We start from the raw sequence: 22,403 nt of genomic DNA, 5'->3' as shown, positions 1-22,403 counted from the left end.
CACAGAGAGAGAAAGCAGAGGAAGGTTTCCAGTAGTCGGAGTTCGCCGGAGAATTTAGGAAGCGACGGTGCAAGGTTTCAAACTGAGACCTAAAGGCAAGTTTTAATCCTAACTCCTTCCCTTTGCCTCATGTTCTTTGCATGTCTAACACAACTCCAGAGAACCATTAAAGATTAAAATTAAACTGGATTTTTTGTACCACTATTGATTTAAAACTGATTGTAGTTGTAACGTTGTGTACTGCTTGTTTTAATGCTTCCTTGCGTATCTTGTGTTTTAAATTCATGTAAATTGGTGTATGGAGAGTTTATTAGATCTAAAACACATTGGGAACAATTAAAAATTAATCTGTCTCGCATGGTGAATTTACTTGAAACAGTGATGTTTCTGATTTCTTAACTTGTTCTTCTTGAAATCTTCTTGCAATAATCCATGTTTTAATCGATACCGGAAGTTGAAAAATGAATATAATGGATATTGTAACATGTTAAAACTTATTTTACACATCTAAGAACCCTACAATAGAAAGACAGTTCATCAGAAACACGCCGGACGTGAAAGAGATGAAGAACAGAGAAAAGACGGCTCAAGATTTAATAGAGCAGGCTCTTCCGGACAAAGACCAGGCTCTTCTTTTAAGTAGAGCTGGCTCTAAGGGTCTTGGAGCAGGCTCTTCTTCTAGTAGAGCCAGCTCCAAGATGGGAAAAGCAGGCTCTTCTTTTGGTAGAGAAGGATCTTCCCTCGGGTGTGCGTTTTTTAGTTTTTTCTACGATTGTGTGGGCTACTGAACTTGGATTTTTGAATTTTTAGTTTCTGTTGGAAGCTTTGTTGAGGAGTTTAGAGGTAGTATAAGCTTGATTAAAATCCTTGAGAGAAGATTTATGTAAAATAAAGTAACTTTGTTTAATGCAACGGTAAACAAAAGCTAAGTAAATCAATTTACTTTTCTGGATGGAAGGATTTCAAATTGCTTAAAGTTTAGGATAGCAATTCTTAGTAATAAAATTTATAGTTAAATCTATCACAGTGTTATAAAAATAAGCATGTGGATATATATAATATAGTCTGCTTATTTGGAACATAGTTGGTTTACGGTTTCCGGAAAGGAAGGATTTTATATTGCTTAATTTTATGATAGCAATTCTCATGGATGATTTGTTTTAAATTAAGTTCTAGTGTTATAAAAATAAGTCTGTGAACATCTATATTCTGTTATGGTTGTTTTGAAATAATTGGTTTACATATATGACCTGTTGTATCAATTATTGGGCATTGCGGAGTAGTATGGATTAAGCCTGTTAACTGACAATCTTTTTATTATGCTTAATTTGGAATAATTGGTGTTTGTGCTTAATGTTTTATTATCAATTGTGGATTGTATGGATTAGTTGATACTAATAATTTGTATTTATTCTATCAACTGCTGGATGGATTGGATTGTATGCACCGGTATAGGACGGTGACATACCAGGAATGGTTTAGTTTCAAAATACTAAATCCAACCTATATTGGAATAAGGGAATGGATTATAAATAAATCCTACTTATATTTATGCTAAGTCAAAGAAGCTGCACAAGCTGAATGACTAGCTGGATTACTTGTTATCTATGTTGAGTCAAAGAAACTGCACAAACTGAATGGCCAACTGGATTTCTTATAGATGGATAGGATAGGATTTTAAATATATTTTTATGGTACCACGATATGAGCCTGAGTCTCAGAGTCATTGGTTAGGGAGCATATATACATTGGGATGCATAGCTGGCTATGATGGTTGGATGTGTACCCTGCTAGGTCTAGGTAGTCATGCCCCCCTCAGGTGCGCTTTGCATAGTGCCTACTAGTCAGGTTGAGATGGGGGCCTGTAGTCCAGTGAAAGTCCTGTAGTGTGAATATATATATATATATATATATATATCTACAGACTATTTAGTTATTATTGAGCTGGTTAGCATATATATGCGTATCGAGTCTCTGCTTAGATTGTAGTAGGATAGAACTTGTTCGTGCGCCTGACCCACTCCTATTTTTCAGGTGTACGTTAGTTCCAGGCTGGAGCTTGTTCGTGCTGAGCAGAGACGGTCACTCATTCTTCCGACGACGTAGGATCTCTCTTAATGATTTAGATAGGGATTTCTTCAGTTGACATTTCAGTTTGGTTATCCTTATTAGGGGTCCACTAGAGATAGATTCCCGAGTTGTTTAAACTTTCAGTGGTTTTGGACTAATGGATTTTAAGCATTATATGGTTAAGGATTTTATTTTAAAATTCCTTCCGCTTTTATTTATTTATTTTCTTAATTTGTTTTGTAATCTGTGTTCGATAAATATTAATTGTCTGATATCCCTCGGGTTTGGGCCTGGGCCTGATCAACCCGTTATCTCGGATCCGAGGGGTATCATAGCTGATCATCTCAACCTCTTCTTCTCTTGCTTCTATGGGTAACTAACTCCCTTTTTAGGGAGGTGATAAAGCCCTTCTTTGTAAGCATGCTTTAGTTTTGTTTAATTTGGGGAATGAAGTATGTATGTGGTATTTTTATAATCTAGAGCTCTACACAAGTTGTAATAGATCTTAATTTGTATAAATGATTATGTTGAATCTATTATCTTGTCTTAGATTATATTTTCTCATGATTATATGGCTTGCATCTTCATAATGAAAATGGAGATGAGATTATGAAATGGTGTATAATGGCATGTTATATGTGAAGTTTGATAATCCATAGCTTAGGGCCTCCCTTTGATGGATTATTCTTGGTTTTTGACTTCATGTGCTATTACCATATTTATTGAGGAGTTTGATAGTCTCTAGCTTAGTGAGCATGTCAAGAACTACAACTTAGTTTAGGTAGTTCAAGCATATAAAACTTTGATAGATTATACTTACTTCTTGATTTTATGAATTTCTTGAAGATAATGTAGCAATAGTGTATTACTACTTCTCATTGTCATATACATAAGTTGTTTCCCTAAGTTAATCACAAGCTAGTATGTTTATATGGTTGGTGGTAGATTCACTTCCCTAGCCCTCTCTACATAAGTTCCTCTCCTCTCAAATTCCTTCCATTTACGGTTTTATGCAAATTTCATTTCTAGTTCTAAGTGACAAACAAACCAAACCTTTTACACCTCTTCCCTCAAACAAAGTGATTTTAAAAACCTTGGTTGCCATAAACTTGCAGTCTTTGTGGTTCGACTTACCCCTATGATAGCCCTATTTTACAATGATTTGTGCTATTGCAAGGGTTGATTATAATTGGTAGACATATATTCCACCCACCACTTATCAATGAAATCTCAATAGATTTCATTCTCAATAGATTATGATTAATTATATGATTGGAACATAATTGCAATCTGCTATCCTTGCACTAAATTCGGAGTCTTCCTTCCATTTTTAACTTTTTTTTTTCCTTATCATACTCTTGCGTTTTGGTTTTCAGCAATCTTGTATAACTGATCATCTAAGGGTGTTCTAGCCTTTTAGATTTCAATGCATCCAACGTGACTTCTGAGCGCCATTTTGCCTTTATTTGGATGAAGCACAATGTTGATGGAGACTAATACACTACCAAAGTGTTTGGAAGAAAGTTTTTATTAGAAAAGATCTTGATTTTGAGTTATTTCTTTTTTATAACCTATCTCTTGCTGATAGCAAAATAAACATAGAGACATGACAACGTAAGAACTTAATTAAAGGGATTCCCTTCTTTGTTTATCTGATTTGAGGGAGAAGATCCCGTTGAGTTCTTAATAATCATAATATATTTTGTTTTTCTTTAGATATGGCTAAATGGAGAGTATCTTTGGACTATCTCCTTTGGGTAGTTGATACTGACCAAAAGAAATTGGTGCATCTGTATTATTTTAACCATATTAGTCTATATAGGGATCCCATATTGGTCGATACATATAAGAGAATTCATCAATTCTAATTCGGAATGGGCATAACATAACTAGAGCACCAGAAAAAAAAAAAAAGCAGAAGAGATGTATAAAAAAAGCATTAAGACTATTTCCCATCGTGATTAGCTTACATAACATGGAAAATAAGATAAGAGGACAACAAAATTTTCTTACTGATGATGATTTCTTAAACACTAGAAGTAGGAAAATCTTTCAGTGATTATACACTATTATTCAAACAAGAACATGTAATATATGGCCTTAACCATCAGATTTACTTGGACAATAGATATTGGACATTTGACGATGATAATATACTATTATCCGATCAAAGTGGAAGCAGCATCCCAAGGCCCAGTGAGTTTTACTACCGCAAATTCATTCTCTTCATAGTTTTGTTGAATAATAGATGCTCCATATGGCATCCTAATTGCTTCCAACTCTGTTGCAACTTCTTTCATTGTAGGCCTTTTTCTCCCATTCAAGTTCAAGCATCTTTTTACAAGATTAGCAACTCACATGATCTCTTCTTTCCCACCTTCTTTCACAACTCGAACATCAAGAATATCAAATAGACGATTCTCCTCCTTGTCAATATGAAATATGTTGCTGAACTTTACCATTCTTCAAGTCTGGTGGATGAAATCGACTTTTGTCCTGTTAAGAGCTCAATAAGAACTACTCCAAAGATATAAACATCGTTTTTCTCTGTAAACTAGCTTGATTAGAAGTACTGAGGATCTAAGTGTCTAAAGGTCCCCAGTACTTTTGTGGTCAAGTGAGTTTGATTAACTGCAATTGATCTTGAAGTCCCAAAATCAGACACTTTTGCTCTGTATTTATCATCCAATAGTATGTTTATGGACTTGCTGTCTCGATGATAAATGGGTATGGAAGCTGCTGAGTGTAGATATGAAAGAGCTCTTGCAACTTCTATAGCAATCCGAATATGAATGCCCCAGGAAAGAGGGAATTCTTCATTTTGTTCATGGATATACTCGAAAAGGGTTCCATTAGGGATGAATTCATAAACAAGCAGAGGTACTTCTGTCTCCAAACAACATCCTGTAGCTTGACTACATTTTTGTGGATAATTTGTGATAAAATGACCACCGCATTATTAAATTGCTCAAGTCGGCTTTCATCCACTATTTTGGACTTCTTAACCTCTACAATTTTACCATCTGCCAACATGCCTTTATAAACAGTACCTTGCCCTAGTATCCGATTCTCATTAAAGTGGTCAGTGGCCTTTCCCAACTCCTTTAAAGAAAAGAGTTTGGTTTTCTCAACATTACCTTACCTGAAGACAATTGTTGTTGTAGTAACAAACCCCCATTTCGTTTAAAGAATTTTTCATGGAGCTTAGTTTTCCTTCTTCTTTTCAGTAGTTTAATCATCCACCATGTACCTAGTTTAAATAATATTCAGGAACCTCTTCCAGTGCCTGTAGAACTCAATAGGAAAGAATCACCTTTTTATGCTTGAGTGAAAAAAATAATTGTATATGCTAATATTTCCTAGGCTCGTTCATGTCCTATCTCTTCCCATAAGAAAGACAAGTATTTTAGTGTTCAAAAAGGCAGTCAATTGTAAGGTTAGACTGCTGCAATGGGAATATATCAATTTTTTTATTTTTTTTATTGACAAGTGCAATGGGACTATATCAATGCTACATAGTTTTATTATGAGTGCAAAACTACCCAATTAGAACAGCCAACAGTAATTAGGAACCAACTCAAATGAATTCAGTTAAACCATATTAAATTAAACTTGAAGCTATTAGTTCACAAATTTGATCTAGACTTTATGTTTACTTTTTGGAGCTATATTAATTGTGATCATATTTCCTAAGGGATTCAAGGTTTGCAAAGTTGAATTCTATTTGTGTTAAAAGGCAGATTTAAAAGTCTAGTGTTTTTGTGTGTGTGTGTGTGTTATATTTCCTAAGGGATTCAAGGTTTGCAAATTTAAATCATATTTGTGTTAAAAGGCAGATTTAAAAGTATAGTGTTTGTGTCTCCCCCCCCCCCCCCCCCCCCCCACCCCCCAGTTTGGCTCAAAATTTAGTTCTTTTTTATGTAGACTCTAACTAAATCAATCAATTGTCTGGATTCTCAAATTTGTGCTTTTTGTCTCTTTAGGGGGCGAGGGGGGGGAGAAAGACGTACCTATAATAATGATCGCATTTCTGTTGCCTTCATTGCCTTTAAGTTTATAGCAAGGATAATATCCAACCTTTAAGTACTCAGGTGGACAATAGCACTTGTAACTCCCTAGCGTATTCGAACAGTTCATGTCACAACGATTGGTCTCTATCATCACACATTCATCGATATCTGACATGAAATACCAAACAAAATAAGCTATTAACATGTTTATTTACGCATCTGCACATGACTACACACATAGTAGTTAAGGCATATATTGTGTGCCAAATATAGAAGAGTGACAATTGATTAGGTATTTGGTAATCAAGTGATTAAGATATGTTCTAGTACTGCATAACTAAACTTGACTTTGAATTGAAGCTGACAAAATTCTGAAATTGGTAATCGAATCAATTGATTAAAGAATTGGGAATACACTGTTATATGTACATCAGAATAATGTTATTCTAGGAAACTAACTAATCCTGGAGATATATATTAATACATATAAAAAAACTAATCCCTAGAAATCAAGGATTACAATAACTAATAAATCCCTATCTATTAATAGCATGTACATGATTTCCTTGTACAAGGAAAGAATTGTATTTTCCCACACAACCCCTCAAGCTGGTGAATGGATGTCATCCATTCTAAGCTTGCTGGTTATTCTCTGAAAAATAGAACCAGGCAATCCTTTGGTAAGCATGTCTGCTAGCTATTCTCCAGGAACAAAAGGAGTACAAATGAGGCCACTATCCAACTTCTCTTTAATAAAATGCCTGTCCACTTCAATATGTTTTGTGCGATCATGTTGCACAGGATTGTGTGTAATATTGATGGTTGATTTATTATCACAATAAAGTTTCATTGGACCTTCCCATCTGACTCTCAGATCTTCCAAGATTATCCTTAGCTATAGCAGTTCACATATCCCGAGTGTCATTGCTCTAAATTTAGCTTCTGCGCTGGACCTTGCAACCACATTCTGTTTTTTGCTTCTCCAAGTAACGAGGTTACCACATAGGAAGGTACAATAGCTTGAGGTTGATCTTTTGTCAATCATGGATCCTGCATAATCCGCATCTGTGTAGGTTTCAAGAGTCAGTCCTTCCCTTTTTTAAACAGAATTCCTCTTCCTGGTGTACCCTTCAAGTACTACAGAATTCTATACACAGCTTTAAGATGTGATTCTTGGGATTGTGCATGAATTAAATCACAACACTCACAGCATAAGCTATATCCGGCTTGGTATGTGACAAATAAATTAACTTCCCCACAAGTCTCTGAAAAGAGCCTTTATCCACGGCCACGTCTTCTAGAGCATCACAAAGTTTGTGGTTTGACTCCATATGTGTCTCAACTGGTTTACAGCTTACCTGTATCAGCCAATAAGTCTAACACATAATTTTGCTGTGATATAAAAATCCCTTGCTGAGAGTGGGTTACTTCAATACCAAGAAAGTACTTTAGTTTTCCTAGCTCTTTGATCTTGAATTCCTTCACTAATTGTTTCTTCAAGCTCTCCAATTCCTTCCAAGCCTTCTCCTGTTACTATGATGTCATCCACATAGACCAACAATACTGTCACTCCCCCTGATGCTGAGTGTTTTACAAACAGTATATGATCACCATGACTTTGCTTATATCCTATACTCACCATCACTTTGGTAAATCTCCTAAACCAAGCTCTTGGGGATTGTTTCAATCCATACAAAGCTTTTTTTGAAGCTTACATACCATTCCTTCCTTTTCATTTGAGCCAAACCCAGGCGGAATCTCCATATAGATCTCCTCCTCAAGATCGCCATGTAAGAAGGCGTTCTTGACATCAAATTGCTGTAATCTCCAGCCAAAATTTGCAGCCACTAATAACAGGATTCTCACAGTATTCATTTTAGCAACTGGAGCAAAAGTCTCAAGATAATCTATGCAATAGGTTTGTGTATACCCTTTGGCAACTAATCTTGCCTTACACCTTTCCAAAGAGCCATCTGAGTTGTATTTAGTTGTAAACACCTATTTACACCCAACCACCTTCTTCCTTTTAGGCAGTCTCACCAAGTCCCAAGTCTTGTTTTTCTCAAGTGCTTCTATCTCAACCTTCAAAGCATTTTCCCAATTCTCATTTCCTAATGCATCAGATAAAGTTTTGGGAATAGGGACTGTATTTAGGCTAGTAAGAAAGGCCCTGTGGTTATGAGAAAGATTTTTATATGACATGAACAGATAAATAGGGTGTTTGGTACAAGTTTGAGTTCCTTTTCTAATTGCAATAGGGACATCATAATCATTTTGTTCAGCGGTTTCATGAGTGTTATCATTGGGTTGAGTAATTACCTCGACATTACCAGGAGTAGATTTGGGTGATTGAACTTGCACAAGTTAAGAGATTGGTGCTTTTTTCCTTGAGTAAATCTGCAATGGACGAATAGAGTTTTGAGTTTGCTTCCCATGTAACACTCTTTGTGATTTGGGTGTATGAGGCTCGGCTTCTGACCGTGTATTTGGCTCGGACTGAATGTTTGGGAGTATGTTTGACTCAGATTGATGAGAGATAGGGGCTGAAAACTCAAGGAGAAAAAATCCTTGTCCTTATCTTTTATGAAAGATGTCTCCCCCTAAAGATAAGGACCGTTAAAGTACTAATCTTGTTCGACAAAAGTAACATTAGCAGACACATAAAATCTCCTTGTCGGAGGATGATAACATTTGTAACCTTTTTGGGTGGAGGAATAGCCAAAAAAGACATATTTAAGAGCTCAAGGATCAAGTTTTCCCCTGTTTTGAGAATGCACAAGAACAAAGGCAACACAACCAAATATCTTTGGAATCAGATTATTAGATGCATTAAAATTGGGAAATAACTGTGTAAAGACCTGCATTGGACTTTTAAAACTAAGGACTCTTATAGGAAGCCGATTGATGAGATGAGTAGCGGTTAAAACAGCCTCCCCTTAGTATTATTTTGGAACATTTTTTTGGAACAAGAAAACTCTTGTAATAATGAGAATGTGGCTATTCGTTCGTTCAGCCACCCCATTTTGTTGAGGTGTGCTAACACAAGAGGATTCATGTATTATACCCTATTTTTGGAAATACGGAGAGAAAATTTGATAAAGTAGTCCTTAGCATTGTCAGATTGAAATCTTTTTATCCCTACACCAAACTGAGTTTTGACCATATTGAAAAAAATTGGAAACACATAACTCAAATCCGATTTATTTTTTAACAGAAAAATCCATGACACACGAATGCAATCATCAATAAATAAGATAAACCACCTTGCCCCAGAAACATTAGCAACAGTGGAAGGTCCCCAAATGTCACTGTGAATCATGGTAAATGGAACAGAAGTTCTTTTATTACTGATTTGAAAAGTACGTTTGTACTTTGTAAGTTCACATACATCGCAATGAAAATTTTCAATGGATAAACTTTTGAACAATGAATATTATTTTGAGAACACTAAATGATTGGTGACCAAGACAAATGTGTTGAAGCCATATCTTGTCTTTATTGGATTTGAATGACTCAAAAAGAAATGATAATGGTGATAAACTCTCAACTCTATTTTGTCCATTTGATTCTTCAAGTTAGTATAGACCATCCCTCTCCCTAGCATGTCCAATCATCCTCTTCATGCCCTGTTCCTGAAATATACAACAGAGAGGATAAAATGTCACACTGCAATTAGAATCTGTTATGAGTTTCTGGATTGACACAAGATTGGTGCATAGTTTTGGGACATGGAGGACATTCTTAAGTGTAAGGTGGTCATTCAAAAAAACATCTCTTTGCCTAGCCACGGTTGTCACTGATCCATCAGCTATTACTATTTTCCTATTGTTAGGACAAGGGGTATATGAAATAATTTTTTTTAAGGAATGGGTCATGTGATCTATAGCTCCTGAGTCAATGACCCAGGAGCTTGAGGAGACTGTATCCGGAGCACTAAAAACATAAGAAAATGGGGAAGGAGAAGAAATACCTGAGAACACCAAAGAACAAGTACCTGTTGTAGATAGTTTCTCCAACGTTCCCAATAGGCTCCTTAATTTCTCTATCTCTTCTTTGTTAAATTCGGCAGATAGGATTGAAAGATTGTCTTCACTGTTTGATTGTGTGGTTGCCACATGTGCATGTCCCTGTCCTCTTGGCTGTCCACTCTTTTTCTGACCAGGCTTTGTTCACAGTTTAAGGCTTGCCATGGAGTTTCCAGCACTTCTCCTTAGTATGGCGGGATTTTTTACAGTATGTACACCACAGGGAATCCTTGTTGAATGGTTTTGGCATGTCTGCTTGCCCATTGCCTTCTCCAAAACGTTGTTCAGAGCCATAATTCTTCACAGTCGTGTTTTTTGACACCAAGGCCAAACTCTCTACTATGTGAGTTTCAATCATGACACCCCTTCTTCCTTCCTCAGTAAAAATAATTGCAATTGCCTCATTTAAGGTTGGAAAATCTTCTTTTCCAAGTATTTGCACTCTTACAACATCAAATTCGATGTTTAAACCTGTAAGAAATCATAAATTATGTCCTTTTCAACAAACCTCTTAAGGATAGCTACATCTTCACTGCACTTCATCTAAATGCACTAATAATGATCCATCTCATGTAATAGACCCTTCAAGAGGTTGGAATATTCAATGACTGACCGATTACCCTGTTTAGTAGTGGAGATTTTGGTCTTGATGTCATAGATCTGTGCAACATCACATACTTTGGAATAGGTCTGCTTGACTACTTCCCATATCTCCTTGGCCATGCTCAAAAACATACAAGTGTCACTAATTTTTGGTAACATAGAGTTCCATAACCAGGACATAACCATAGAGTCTTGTTCATCCCAAGCATCAAACTTAGGATCTTCCCTCTTTGAACCATTACCAAGCAAGTGGCTCAGTTTCCCTCTTCCCTTCAAGAACGTGCAGACCATTTGAGACCACTTTAGATAATTTTTCCTATTCAACCTGTACGCCGCCTGGATATTCTGCAATTCTCCTGTTAGGACAGAGCCGTCGCTTCTAGTTATAGGGATCTCTGAAGTGTCGCTGGTTTCGATGGACGCTGATATGGTTTAGAGAGAGGTAAAATCCACTGGATTTTCACAAGACAAGAACACAAAGAATAGGACTAGCAAAGAAGGCCAAGAGAAGATAATTACTCATAAAATAAGCCTAGAGCTCTGATACCATGACAAAATTACTGAAATTAGTAATCGAATCAATTGATTAAAGAATTGGGAATACACTGTTATATGTACATCAGAATAATGTTATTCTAGGAAACTGACTAATCCTGGAGATACATATTAATACATATAAAAAACTGATCCTGAGAAATCAAGGATTACAATAACTCATAAATCCCTAGCTATTAACAACTTGTACACGATTTCCTTATACAAGGAAAGAATAGTAATTTCCCACAGAAGCTATTAGTCCACAAATTTGATTTAGATTATATTATTACTATTTGGAGCTACATTAATTGCTACCATATGTCCTGTAGTTGTTGTACTGTTAGAAGGGATTCAAGGTTTGCAAAGTTGAATCCTATTTGTGTTAAAAAAATCATATTGACAGATTAGGAAATCTAGTTTAGTTTTTTGTTTGTTTTCAAGGTGGGCTCAAAATTTAGTTCTTTTATGTATGGACTTTAACTGAATCGATCAGTTGTCTTGATTCTGATCAAGCAATAATCAGGGCCTCCAAATTTATGCTTGCTATCTCAGTGTGTGTGTGTGTGTGTGTGTGTGTGTGTGTGTGTGTGTGTGTTGGGGTGGGGGGAAGGACGTACCTATAATGATGAACTCATTTATATTGCCTGCATTGCCTCTGAGTTTATAGCAAGAATAATCTCCAACTTTTAAGAACTTTGGTGGACAATAGCACTTGTAACTTCCTGGCGTATTCGAACAGTTCATCACACAGCGATTGGTCTCTTTCATCACACATTCATCGATACATGGCATGCAATATCAAACAAAATATGGTATTAAAATATTTGTCTACACACCTGCACAGCCCACAGGACTACACACAAAAGAGTGACAACAGATTTTGTTAAAAGTTGTTAAAGACAAGTGTCTAGGTGTTTACTTTTCTTGGTAATCAATTGATAAGATATTCTCTAGTATTTACTAATTGCAGAATTTTACCTTGGCATCCTTCAAGCAGATATGGGTTTCCTTCATAGCCGCAGTCACATTGGCATAGATAACCTGAGCTGTTATTGGAAGGGGAACTGTAGGAAGCTTTTGTGCCGCATAATGACTGCCCATGTATATACACAACGGATGAATGGCACGTCCCGTATGCATACCAATTGAGTACAGCAGGGACCTTCTCCATTACCTGTACGGCATAGGGGTCTGTCAGGTTAGTGAACCATTCTTCGTCCACCATAAAGGCATATTTGCACTCTTTATTATCATTGTTTGAATCTATGCTTCTGAAAGATGCATTGATAAACATGATTGTTGGAGGGATTGTGGTTTGGCAGCAGTTGATGCCATAGCAACTTTTATCTCTTGAAGTAAAATTGCCATTGGACACGCACCCTATGATGATTCCTTACCAGCTGATTAAGGCGAGGTTGCCACAACCCAGGGTTGTGAATCGGTTGTAGGTGTCTGAAAAGAAAAAAGGAGTACCAATCAAGGACACAGCTTGATTATTGGTCCTGTTTTCATAATTAGAAGTCATTATAGGGTTGTTGACACGGACAGTGCCTCTGATAATGAGATTTCAAGCAGTTCAAGGTTGATGATAGTGATGAAAGGTTTGGGTGAGTTGAAAGATTTGTTACAGCTTATCTCAAACGACTCTTCATAATAACAATTGGCTCTGATACCAAATAGGAAAGGAATGATAACATTTTCGCATTTGTCTTGACAACCAGGCTGTGCTAGTGTTGCTGCTAGTGCTGATGATGCTGGTGTTAGCCACAATAATAGTGTGATTTGCAGCACCAATTGAATAACCATTCTCACACACACATAGTTTTTAGGAAGATGGAAGGGAAATTAGTTGATGGCATTTGGCAAAGTCAGTAAATCGTTATTCCAAAGTTGCAGGCATTCATCCATTCTTGACCATTTTTAACGTTATGTTTAGCATTACCTTATTGTCAATTGTGATAAAGTGCTTACCAGAAATTAATGTTTAATGGATGATATTGAGTCATTGACATCAATGTTCTGGCATTTTCTTGCCATTCTTTTGAATATTCTCTATAAATATATATATATATATATATATATATATATATATATATATATTTGTTCTATAAAAATATTAGAAGGATTTGATAAGTTACAACCATTTTGGAAACATTCAAATTCAAGTGTATGATCTTGGACTTCAAGATGCATTTATGGAAAAGATGTCCAATTAACTTGGTAAGATTTAATTTGATAAACATTTGATCTGAATTCATGTTAGCTAAATGAATCCGAATCAATCGGATATGACGGTATATAATACGTAATATACAATATGCTTTTATTATTCTTTTAGTCTCTCTCTCTTCTTTAACAAATAGTAAATTAAAGATCTAATTTTTTATTTTTTATTTTGTCCCTTTGTTTGCCAATCTCCTTTGACATTACTCCGCATTTTTTTTTCTTTAAAAAAAGACCACAACAATCAAATATTTATTAATAAATTATTTCTCGGATTATTGAATCAGATAGGGATTCGAATCAGGGCTGAATCTTGTAAATTGAATCTGGTCAGTTTACAGGTATAGTAATAAAGTGCTGTTGGACTTATTCCCACATTGCTTACACGTTTGTCCCATTGCATAGAAGAATAGCCTGACTCCTGTGAAAGGAGAAAATTTTACTTGCTCGCCTTGTAATGGAAGCATTTGGACCGTTCTTATGTTAAAGGCATGGTAATGAATAGTTGGATGCGCTCAATATAATAAGGCGCAAAAAAATATATCTCAAAGGATGACACCGTCTAAATTTTTTTTGGTGTAAATTATCTCTGTTCTCTCATCTCCCTTTTGCATTCAATTTTACCTCTAACTGTTGAGTTCTGTTCCAGTGAATACAACTCTACTTTGTATCACTCTTCTGAATTTAAGGTCGGTAAGAAATCAGCAGCTTATTTTATCAATTTCTCTTTGGAACCATTAATTGTATGTTTATAACTGCATTTTCGGTATATATTTCATCTCTTTAGATAAAAAATTGTTCTTTATGAAGAAATTTATGTGTATATATTAATATGCATGTATGGATCCCAATTGTAACTGAATCTGCATGTATTTTTCAACTGCCCTAAGATTTTAATCTATAATGGAGACCCAAACAATGGGAATTTAAGATTCAGTTTTAGGATGTTGACTTTTTAAATTGAGTTGACATAGGATCATTATGGCTAAAGTCTCGTGGAAGAGAGTTTTACTTGGAATAAATGTTGATTTTGAGCTTATTCTTTTGTATCACCTATCTCTTACTGAAATATAAGGGCCTAGGGAGTAGGTTGATAATCATTTGATAGGAAAATAAATATAGATAAAAGAAAGCAGAAGAACTCAAAGGGATTCCCTTCTATGTTTGTCTAATTTGAGGACGAAGATCTCATTGAGTTCTTAATAATCATTATATATATATTTTCATAGTTTTAGCCAAATGGAGCATATCTTTGGACCATCATTCTTTGGGTGGTTGATACTGAACTAGTAGAATTTGGTGCATCTGTATTGTGTCTACTGTATTGGTCTATATAGGGATCTCCAATAAGAGAATGCATCAATTCTTATTAAGAATGAACAGTTTGCAACTAGACCACCAGAAAACAACAAAAGAGATGTATCATATTCAACTAATAAAAAAAGCATCGTATAGAATTCAAGTTTAGATACAAAATGATATCCATAAATACTTCAAAGAAACATATGTTAAGCATATTTCTCATCATGATTAGCTTACACAAGATGGAAAATAATATAAAGGACAGTAAAATTTTCTTGCTGATCATGATTTCTTAAACACTAGAAGTAGGAACATCTTTCAGTGCTTATACACTATTATTCAAAGAAGGACTTGTAATATAAGGAAAAAACAAAACCTTAACCACCATATTTACTTTGATAATAGATATTGGACATCTGACGATGATGATACACTACTATCTTGATAAAAGCTTGCCGAAATTGAAGCAGCATCCCAAGGCCCAGTGAGGCTAGCTACCGCAAATTCAACCTCTTCATAGTTTTGTTGAATAGTGGATTCTCCATGTGGCATTCTAATTGCTTCCAACTCTGTTGCAACTTCTTTCATTGCAGGCCTTTTTCTCCCATTCAAGTTCAAGCATTGTTTTGCAAGATTAGCGACTCGCGTGATCTCTTCTTTCACACCTTCTTTCACAACTCAAGCATCAAGAATATCAAACAAACGATTCTCCTTCATCGTCAATATAAAATATGCTGCTAAACTTCGCCATTCTTCAGATCTGGCTGATGAGATCGCCTTTTGTCCTATTAAGAGCTCAACAAGAACTACTCCAAAGCTATAAACATCACTTTTCTCGGTAAATTGGCTTGATTAGAAGTACTCAGGATCCAAGTATCCAAAGGTCCCTTGTACTTTTGTGGTCAAGTGAGTTTGATCACCTGCAATTGATCTTGAAGTCCCAAAGTCGGAAACTTTTGCTCTGTATTTATCATCCAACAATATGTTTGTGGACTTGATGTCTCGATGATAAATGGGTATGGAAGCTGCTGAGTGTAGATAGGAAAGAGCTCCTGCAACTTCTATAGCAATCCGAACACGAATGTCCAAGGAAAGAGGGAAGTCTTCATTTTGGTCATGGATATACTGGAAAAGGGTTCCATTAGGGATGAATTCATAAACAAGTAAAGGTACTTCAGTTTCCAAACAACATCCATGTAGCTTGACTATATTTCTATGGATAATTTGTGATAAAATGACCACCTCATTAATAAATTGCTCAAGTTGGCCTTCATCCACTATTTTGGACTTCTTAACTTCTACAATCTTACCATCTATTAACATGCCTTTGTAAACAGTACCTTGGCCTCCTTGACCTAGTATTCAATTCTCATTAAAGTGGTCAGTCACTTTTTCCAACTCTTTTGAAATGAAGAGTTTGGTTTTCTCAACATTACTTTCACCTGAAGACAATTGTTGTTGCAGTAACAATCCCCCATTTCGTTTAAAGAATTTTTCCTTCAACTTAATTTCTCCTCTTCTTTTCACTAGTTTAATCATCTACCATGTACCAATAAGTAAAAATAGTATTCCGAGACCCGTGCTAATACCTGCAAAACTCAATAGGAAAGAATCACCTTTTCAATCTAAAATTTTTATGCTTGAGTGAAAAATAATTGTATAGCTAATAGTCCAAATATTCAATTATGATGTTTAATTACAGTTATATATATATATAAACTCAAAGTTCAATCTGTATAAATGACAAGTCTTGTAAAGCATTTATAATCATATAAAATCATTGTTCACCATCTCACATATTTAATACTAAGGGTAAAGTGCAAAAAAACCCCCCCAAACTTTACTCTCTCTCCCTAAAAACCCCCCCTGAACTTCTATTTTAACAATAAACCCTCTAAACTATTTTAATTTTTGCAACAAACACCAGGCAACACTGTTTCGGCAGGTTTTGTCTGTAAAATGCGCACGTGGCCTATGCTGCAATTTGAAAATGGCAATTTTACCCTTATGTAATAAATTCCCAAATTGAACCCTTTTTAGTCTACAGTAAACCATACCTCCCCATAACTTCCTTCCCTAACGTCGTCTTTCTCATGATGGTTTCATTCTCTGTAAACACTCTCCAACCATTAAACAATCAACAACGTCCCTCTTAAAACCATGATACAGAGAGGAAATAAGAGTACAAGTCATATATGTGTGTCTATATATTATATATAGTTACACAGACCTGACAGACCTGAGACCCATCTCAAACCCATCTCATGGATCCCTTCACAAAATTCAAATACACCTTCGATCACAAGATCAATAATCTTTTTCTGATTTTTCAAAATTGCCTATTTGTTTCTTTCTTTGACGTGCCTCCAAAATTTCTCTCTTCTACCAGTCTCCACCGGCCCGTCGACGTCGGAGCAATATCGCTTCCCCTCACCACCACTCAATAGAGAGCACCTTTCATGGCCGACCATCACTATCGTTATATATATATATATTGTTGAACAGAGGAAATACTCAATCATATGGAGAATAAATCCAAACCCTATAACTGATTCACCATTGTTTTCGACGATGAAGTTATGGTGGGGGTGATGGTGGTTGTAGAAGTGGTGGGTGATGGCAGTGGCTCGGGTGGTTCAATATGAATTATTTGAGTTTCCAAAAATTATGGTTAGATTGGTTCGGCGATGATGGCAGTGACGGTGGCTTTGTAGGGTTCGATTGGGTAGAATAGTTTGAGAGAAGATTTTTGCTTGATTAGTTGACGTTATGGTGGCGTGCCCATAAAAAAATTAGTGGTTTAATTGGTTCGGCGATAATGGTGGTGGCAGCAGTGAGTTTGTCGGGTCTGATTGAGTAATTTAGTTTTCAATACGATGGAGTGCTTGTGAGAGACTATAGCGACAGTGGCGGTGGCGGGATTGCGGCAGAGATGGTGGTGGGAAGAAAGAGTGGGACGGTGGGCATTGATGGCCGGATATGGATTCCGGCGAACGGCTACAATCTCTTCTCCGACGCCATGGATGATCCAGATGAAGATATAGATGCATAGATTGATTGGGCTTTAAAGTAAGCAAGAAGTTTGGTCCGTGATTGCAGTAAAATTGGAGATGACTGGCCACGTTAAGGATGTTCCTCTTCACATCATGGCGGCGTTGGTCTGGGCTTGGCACTGATCTCCGCAACCTCTCTCCTGGCCGTAGTTGTCGTCATCTCCTCCGACGGCAGCGTGTAACTAGGGTTTGTCACTCTCTAATTGGATTTTTTTTAAGGGTAATTTGGTAATCTTGCATCTCTGTTTACCTCTCGTGTCAACAATTTTTTATTGTGTCCTTAATTTGCACTTTTTAAATAGTTCAAGGGTTAATACTTAGTTTAGGGGGATTTTGTGTTATTAGCTGATAGTTCAGGGGGTTTATTGCACTTTACCCTAATACTAATGCACACTACTTCTAGTACATAAAAGAGCTACTTTGAATACGTAAGTGTACCACTTTTAATACACATCCTAAAGAACTATAGTGTAAATATATTTTTGTATATTGGACTTTGAAATTTTCATATACCTATAGTGTAAATGGAAATTTTTATAGCTTCCCTACAGTTGTTCCTATCTATAGTAGTTGTAGACCTTAAAAAATCATGTTGACAAATTTAAAAATCTAGTGTGTGTGTGTGTGTGTGTTTGTTATTTATTTTCTTCTTCTTCATTTTGGCTCAAAATTTAGTTCTTTTTTATATGGAGTCGAACTGAATTGATGGGGTGTGGGAAGTTGTTTGTACCTGCGATAATGATCACATTTCTGTTGCTTTCCTTCATTTTATAGCAATAACTTCCGTCCAGAAATAAAGGTGAGTACCCAGGTGGACAATGGCACTTGTAACTCCTTTGCGTATTCTCACAGTTCATGTGACAGCGATTGGTATCATCCCTCGCACATTCATCGATATCTAACATGCAAAATCAAACAAAATAAGTTATTAACATGTTTGTCTACACGCCTGTACAGGACTAAATACAGAGTACTCCATACACAGAAGAGTGACAACAGATTTAAACTTGTGTACATATTGTTAAAACTAGGGTAAATTACACTTTATCTTCTATAGTTTAATTTGTCAAATTACACGCTAATAGAGCATCTAGAGTTTATTACTTTGATCTCCTTTTAAATTTAGTGCGTGTGCTCAGCCACGTACCCCCTCCACCATCAATTGATTGTTAGAATAGTTAAAAATATTTATATAGTCCTAAACTACCCTTATATTATGCAAGAAGACATTAATTACCTTACAATTCTATGTAATCTACATCAATACATACATACATATACATATATATATATATATATATATATATATTAAATTAATTCAATTTAATTAGCAAAAAAAAACTATAATTTTTTTTGGACTATAATTTTTTTTGGGTAAGGTCATACACATACTCAGTATATATATATATATGTATGTACATATATATATATATATATATATATATATATAATCGACATACAAATTTATTATATTTAAATAAATTAATATTAATCTATTTCTCCTTCAACTTGTTCTACTTTCCCCACCCACTCCTTTGCCAACGCTGCCGTCAGCTTCCTCTTCCTTTCCCAAACCCTAAAGTCTCCTTAACTATTTTTACGTCTCTAAAAGCTCCTCTCATCCACTTCTTTCTTTCTCTAACATCATTCATCATCACAATCCCTACATTCATCAGAATCATCAGCAACATAATTTCCACTTCCACCTTCATGATCACCAGCACCATCTCATGAAGAGTCAAAGTATCTGCTCCTGATTGCTGCATCTGAATTGCCTGTTGGTTCTCTCAAATTTCAGCAGAGGTCAGTGTAATTTATCCTAAAATTTAATACAGACAAGTGGCTAGGGTGTTTGCTGTTCTTGGTGATGACGATAAACTCAAGTATTGCAAAACTAAACTGAAAATTTATTAATTGCAGAACTTTACCTTGGCATCCATGAAGCAAATACGGGTTTCCTTCATAGCCGTGGTCACAATAGCATAGGTCGTAAGTTGAGCTTTGATTAAAACTGCAGGAAGCATTAGTGCCGCATAATGAACTATTGGACACATTAGAATTGTAGAAATCGAATGTATTGCATCTCCCATATGTACCCCAACTCAGCACAACAGGGACCTCATCCATTTTCTGCACGGCATAGGGGTCGGTCAGGTTAGTGAACCATTCTTGGTCCACCATAAAGGCATATGTGCACTCTTTATTATCATCGTTTGAATCTATGCTTCTGAAAGATGCATTGATTGAGTCATATGATGGAGGGATTGTGGTTTGGCAGCAGTCGATGCCATAGCAACGTTTAATTTTTGAATCACTAATGCAGATGGACATGCAGCCCCCTTTGACCGTATCTTGGTAGGTGATTAAGGCGAGGTTGTTACAACCCATGGCCATGAGTCGGGTGTAGGTGTCTGAGAAGTAAAAAGGAGTATCATTCAACTTCACAAATTGATTATTAACCCTGTTTTCACAATTAGAAGTGATTACCGGGTTGTTGACACGAACAGTTTGGGTGGGGTGAAAGATTTCAAGCACCTCAAGGTCAATGCCAGTGATGAATGGTTTGGGTGGGGTGAAAGATTTGTTGCAGATTATCTCAAACGAGTAATAGGGCTCATTACAATTGGCTCCAATGCCAAATGGGTATGGAATGCTAACATTTCCGCATTTGTCTGGACAACCAGTCTTTGCTAGTGATGCTGCTAATGCTTGTGTTAGTGTTAGCCACAACAATAGTGCGATTTGCAGCACCAATTGAATAATCATTCTCTCTCTCATCTTTCTGTTTTTGGAAGAATGAAAGAAGAATGCTGCTAATTCTTCTATTAGTGTTTGCCACAACTATGTACTATTAGTCATTAACTCATTAGTCAATGCCAGAGTCATTAAACCGTTATTCCAAAGTTGCAACCTTCCATAGTTTACCATGGGTTAGATTGATCATTGATTATTGAGCCAGTCGTCCATTTTCCTTCTCAAAATGAGAAAAATAACTCAAACATATTTAGTCAATTGTCAAATTTGATAAAGCCTTGCAATAAATTTAGGTTGATTTACAATTTTTTTTTTTGAATGACATTGACTTGAACGTTTGGCATTCTCTTGATATTATCTGTCTTTGAAAAGATTGTTTTTTAATATTGTTTCTTTATTTATTTTATCAGGTAAATTAGAATTCTTAACCTCAATATATTTCCATATAGGTGCCTTCACGTGGAAACTTCTACAATCGTTATAATATTAGATTCAGGACAACTTGCAAAGGAGGGTGCATTTAAAATGATGTTTTCTTATTAATGATATTAATTCCTCCTATTTCTACCTTCAATATGCTTGTTCTCTTTGCTCTTCCATCTTTTACAACATTTGCATTTAAATTAATCATAATATATAATATTAATAAATGGGGTATAATACTTTTCATAGATTTATTATTAGGACGGATAAGTTTGAACAATAATAAAGAATAAGATATCAAGAAAATATAGATCAGTGGTGCTTGTGAGAGAAACGTTATCACTAGTGAAACTTCACCACACCACAAGACTATTCTTTGATTGTCATTATATGATCTTTTTATTTTTTGGACTTAATCATAAACTTATTGCTTAGTTTTGTTCCCAAGTTATAATTAAAATTTGTACTAATATTATCGTAGCACACCTTACCCAAAAAAATTAATAATAAAAACCCTCCATACCAAAAGAATATCATTATGATATTGTTTTGCAAAATATAGTAAATTCGAAAATTTAGGTTACAAACTTCAATTGGATTAGATAATTTTTTTTTTTGTAAATTACACTTACCTCCTCCCTTGAAATTTGAACAAAGAGATAATTACACTGACCTCCCCTAAGATTTCATCAACCTACACAGACCTCCCCTCTTGTTTGTCATATTACACTCACCTCCCCTAACAAGCCTATAAGATGGATGGCGTTAATAAAAAGAGTACAATTAAGAATTTACGCTTTATCCACTCTCTTTCTTTACAATAACACGGTGCTCCAAACACCATCTCCGGCGAACCTAGTTGAGTATAGTCGGCTTCATGATATCCCCAAATATAAGTGGGATAGTTCAACCGACTTTGGTCAGCCAATTGACTATTTTTGCCCCCTTCATTTGATTGGTGATAAGCAAGTGGGCATAACAGGGTTGGCATTTTCAGATCAGAGTGAGCAAATCCAGCTCCAACCTCTATATTTACGAATGATATGGGATTAGGACCCAATCCAGCTCCAACCTCTCCAGTAATTATGGCCAGTGATGCGGATCATTCCAATGTGGACATTGATGTCAAAGTTGGTCCCCAAGTCTACAAGGGTCACAAGAATTTGTTTTATGGTTGGGTGTGAGTTTTGGGTCTAAGTGTGAGTATGTCATAAGTGGGTTAGATTGTGAGTGTGAGTATGCAAAGCTCCATTAATCTAAGTGTGAGTATGCAAAGCTCCGAACACCATCTCCGGCGAACTCGTTGCATGAAGCGTTTCCAGCGAGGAGTGCACCCGAAAGACAACTTGCCAAACTAAAATGGGTTTACGCCAAAACTATGAGCTCACCGTCACAATGGAGCT

General features: G+C 35.9%; 2 pseudogenes; both read right to left on the bottom strand.

Moving 5' to 3' along the window:
- Positions 1-4,229: 4,229 nt before the first annotated feature.
- Positions 4,230-13,051, bottom strand: LOC132272986 (wall-associated receptor kinase-like 10; annotated as a pseudogene).
- A 2,109-nt stretch (positions 13,052-15,160) lies between these two features.
- Positions 15,161-20,589, bottom strand: LOC132272980 (wall-associated receptor kinase-like 10; annotated as a pseudogene).
- Positions 20,590-22,403: the final 1,814 nt, after the last annotated feature.

The sequence above is a fragment of the Cornus florida genome, unplaced genomic scaffold, assembly GCF_030987335.1.
Source record: "Cornus florida cultivar Cherokee Brave unplaced genomic scaffold, ASM3098733v1 CherokeeBrave_3.0.0_Hap2_Chr01, whole genome shotgun sequence".
NCBI lineage: Eukaryota > Viridiplantae > Streptophyta > Magnoliopsida > Cornales > Cornaceae > Cornus > Cornus florida.
This window is presented reverse-complemented; position numbering and strand designations above follow the sequence as displayed.